The sequence below is a fragment of the Macrobrachium rosenbergii genome, chromosome 1, assembly GCF_040412425.1.
Source record: "Macrobrachium rosenbergii isolate ZJJX-2024 chromosome 1, ASM4041242v1, whole genome shotgun sequence".
Lineage (NCBI taxonomy): Eukaryota > Metazoa > Arthropoda > Malacostraca > Decapoda > Palaemonidae > Macrobrachium > Macrobrachium rosenbergii.
In genome coordinates this window covers 10,650,871-10,655,385 of record NC_089741.1, presented here as the reverse complement: position 1 = coordinate 10,655,385, position 4,515 = coordinate 10,650,871, and positions in this window count along the sequence as shown.

The window sequence follows — 4,515 nt, the reverse complement described above, 5'->3', positions numbered from 1 at the left end:
ACTTATGTTGCTTAATACGTACATCTAAATCTTTGCTAGATTGGCCAATATAAAAAGAAGGGCAATCCAAAAATTTAATTTTATATAGTGTGTTGTTGTTTTCTTTAGGGCTATTTTTTTTTATTAACATTCTTTTTAATGTGTTATTATAGGAAAAACCGAGGTTGACATTAAATGATTTTAACAATGATTTTATGCTTTCAAAACCACTAAAATAGGGCAAACTAAAAATGTTCTTAGGGGTTTCTTTCTCCATGTTACTTTCACTGTTAGAATAAAGCCCACAAAAGTTTTTATATATATATATATATATATATATATATATATATATATATATATATATATATATATATATATATATATATATATATATATATGTGTGTGTGTATGTATGTATATCTAATATATATACATATGTATATCTACATTATATATACATGTATATATACATTACTATATATATATATATATATATATATATATATATATATATATATATATATATTATTATTATTATTACTAAAATAGTTTAACCAAACCACTGAGCTGACCATCAGCTCTCATAGGGCTGGCCAGAAGGATTAGGATGAAATGACAAGTCTAGGCTAGAAGCCTAGCCCTGAGACCTAATAGGTCACTCGTCAATGATGAATGAACGAAAATGAAAATTAAATTAAAAGCTGTAAAAAGGCATATGTTTTCCTACTGGAACACACTCATACAATAAATACATTTATACTCATGCTTCCATATATACTCACTAAAATGGTATAATAAAATTCAAAATAAATTAAGTAAAATCGTAATACTTACTGGTTTTTTAATTCATTACACTGACTGATTGATTTTTGTTATATTTTACCAAATAACTTGCAGCTTCTCATAAACATTAAAATGGGTACTATTGAGAATGTTGAAGATTCCGACAAAATTTCTTTTATTGGTCTATTTCCAAAATTTGATAATCGCTGCAGGTTATATTTTGGACATTCACACAGTATATGCTTAACTGTTATCAACACACTGCAATCTGGGCACTTGGGAGGAGGGCCACATGGACTGTTCATTAAGTGTCCATGTGTCAAACGAGTATGGCCTATTCGAAGACGCGTCAGAATTACTTGTGCGTGTCTCTCTCTCTGATATGACGAACTCCATTTTCCAACACTGGATTTTATCTGTTTTAATTCATTATCTTCAGGTTCTTCGTTCCATATATTTTGCCATTTTTTTACAATGACTGTTTTTATATATCTTGTAAGTCACTAATAGGGATGTCTACATTTGCTCTTGCCATGTGGACTGCTTCTTTAGCTGCTTTATCAGCCTCCTCATTTCCCTTAATCGCCCCATGAGCAGGGATCCAACATATTTCAATATTTTTTCCCTTATTATACAATTTATGGAGTGAAAACTTTATATGTTGTACAATATTTTTTTATTATAGTTTGAATGGCTTCTATACCACTTCTGGAGTCGCTATAAATCAGAAAATTATTACATGGGACTTCTCTAATAATTTTTATGGCTGACACTATTGCACATAACTCAGCTGTAAATACTGAGGCGTTATCTGGTAGAGAGAACCGATACGTTTTCGTCTTGGGATACTGCAGCATATCCCACTCTGTACTGTGACTTAGATCCGTCGAGCCAGAAGCATGGCTGGAGGAAATCGAGGCTCTCTTCGATAACTACAGCACCACGGAGACGGAGAGGGCCTTAATACTAGCCAAGCATATGGAGGGAAAAGCCAGGGCAGCGCTTCGCTCACTGGAGAAGAGCCAGAGAGGCAACATGGCGGAAGTTCGTAGAGTCATTACGAAGGCCTATGAAATAACCCCAGAGAAATGGAGACAGCGGTTCCGAGGTCTTGTCAAGGAAGTCGGCTGGTCCTAGACTGAATGGACCTGCCACAAGATCCAGTCTGGTACCCGCTGGTTCGACTCCTTGGCCTGCACAACGTTTGAGGATCTCTTCAATCGGACCATGCTAGAAGACCTTTACCAATATGTGCCTGGGCCCCTTGCTGTATATCTTAACGATAAGCAGCCCACCACACTTATGGAAGCCTGCCGCATGGCCGATTCGTGGGAAACTTTTAACCAGTCTCACAGCACCTCTCAGAAGTGCATCGTTCCGCCTGCCTACCTCTTGAACTCCACTCGCCCGAAGAATGGACTGCTGAGCAAGCCTACGTGCACCCACTGTAAGAAGGTGAGGCACGCTGAAACTGAGTGCCGATAGAAACTAGGCACTAATAAGCAGCCTACTACTACCAGCCAGAACTCCTCTCCCGATTCATCCACTCAGCCCTCTCCTCCAACAGTTACTGCAGGCCACCGAGCCCATCCAAGAGGCACGTGCAAATCCTGTGGTGCTGCCAGCCACTACAGTGCTGGATCTCCGGCCTGTCCACATCATGTCCCCACCACAAAATTCGTCAACCTCATTTGCACCTCATTCTCTGCGGCTGGTCCACACAAGATCCTTTGCCCTGAGAGATTGGAAACCCAGTCCATCTCGGTGGCCCTCTTCACAGCACTAGCCTGCCCGTGACCCTCCCGGTCACAGTAGACACTGCAGCAGACATTAGCCTGATCGCCAGAGCCCAAGTGCCAACCGGTGCCATGGTTGACGAAAAAACCCGGTGGGAAATGAAGTGGATAGAGGGCCACACCATTACCGTTCCCACGGTCAAGCTCCAGGTCACGACACCTTGGGGCACGCTACCCCACCGCCTTGGTGTGGTGGGTAGAATTCGGCCCGGACTTCCTGTTGGGACAGGACCTTCTCTGGGGAAGCCCGTTACCAACGCCACTTTGCAGCCACGCTACCTCCTCCACGGAGGGCCCAACTGTAGGAGAACCCGATAAGGACAAAACCCCACCTTCCGCCCAGCAAAGTGGTCAATGGAAGGGGCACACACTGAACCATTCTAGGCCTAGCCCTCTCAAGTCGCGAAGGGTTGGCCCACAAAGAAGTCCTCCCTCTCCCCGAAGACACATTCAGGAGGAGCAGCACCACTGCAGGATGTGCAAGCAGACAGACCGCTCCACAAATTGGGAGGGCTGCCCAAGTAGGCAACACCCAGCAGACGCCGCCGAACAAGACTCGGAGAGGCTACGATCTCCTGCTGGGGCAGGAATCTCTGCCGCAGCCAAATTCAAGTCATCCGCGAGGTATTGTACCTCCGGACCCCTTGTCAGGCATGCCTGACCCTCAACTGCTGCCAGTGCCACTTGCGAGCGCTGAGCAGTGCCACACTCTGTCCGTCACGGACGTTGAGCCGTTAATTGAAAAGGACCCTATGCTGGGCCTAAACCATGAGGCGAATCCTCCTCCGAGAGGTTTAGGATTCCCCAGACCATTGATCATCGCAACCGGAGAGCCTCCAGCACCCCACACTTCTTCTTCACCAAATCTGACCCCAGTGGATGAACCCCTGGAGGATCAAAATGTTACATCGTCTCTGGAAGACCAGGAACTGGCCTCCTCGGACGCAGAAGTCGAGATTGCTCTCGCTCCAGTTCTCGCAGCAGCTGAAGTAGGGAGCCCTCCCGTAGCTTATGAAGTTCCCGACTTCACGCCCGCTAGCCCTTTTGGCCCGTCCCCAGAGTCGGTGTCCTTATCACTTCCTAGGCCTGATACTGATAGGCCTTGGAGGAACCCAAAAAAGAAGACGAAGGGGCGGAAGAGAGCCCAGTAGTTGCCGAGCCATAAGCTCATCCTGGCACTAGTGCCCTCCTCAGCACAGTGCCCTACCACCTTAGAGTGATCCTGCCCCTTTCCCAGAGGAGGTAACCAGCGTGATCTCTTTTCTTGTACATAGCCTAAACCACATTAAGTACGGTCATCAAATTAGTAGCCTTGTTCCTTCCACTTACCACCGAGCCGCAGTAATCACGTAAGTAGCGTAACTAACTTCAGATAATCTTAACTAGTGTGAAAAGAGCCACTATGCTCATGACATGCACGGCCTAAGACCTCAGTGAGGCATCCATTTATCATATGAGGCAACCCTCATGAATTAACTGGTAATTACTAATTGTATTAAACACAAAAAACTTTCTAATTTAGTTAGAACATTCACTCTTATGTTGGTGCTACGGTCGGGTTAGGTTAGGTTAGGCTAGGGAATACCATAGAATGCACCACTAGGCTAGGTCTAAAACAGCACAACTGTAGGAGGTAGCAAATAATAACCGTAAGCACCTTCCAGTACTGTTAGAATTAGGGAAAGTAATGATGGAACCTCATATCCTATCTAGGGTTAGGTAGATCCGTAGCTAGGTAGGCTACACAGGACAAATCTGCTCAGGAGAGAAGAATAACCTAACAGAGGCGAAAAGCTTGCTTAGTACAGACCTTCACGCCTGAAAAGGGAGTGAAGGCCCTCTTGAGGGGGGGAGCTTTTATAAATATTCTGCCGTTCGCCCCCTATGCAGTTTATTGTAGAAAAAAATACAAGAACAATGACAGGGAACATCTTTGACCTGCAGGTTACATCAGACA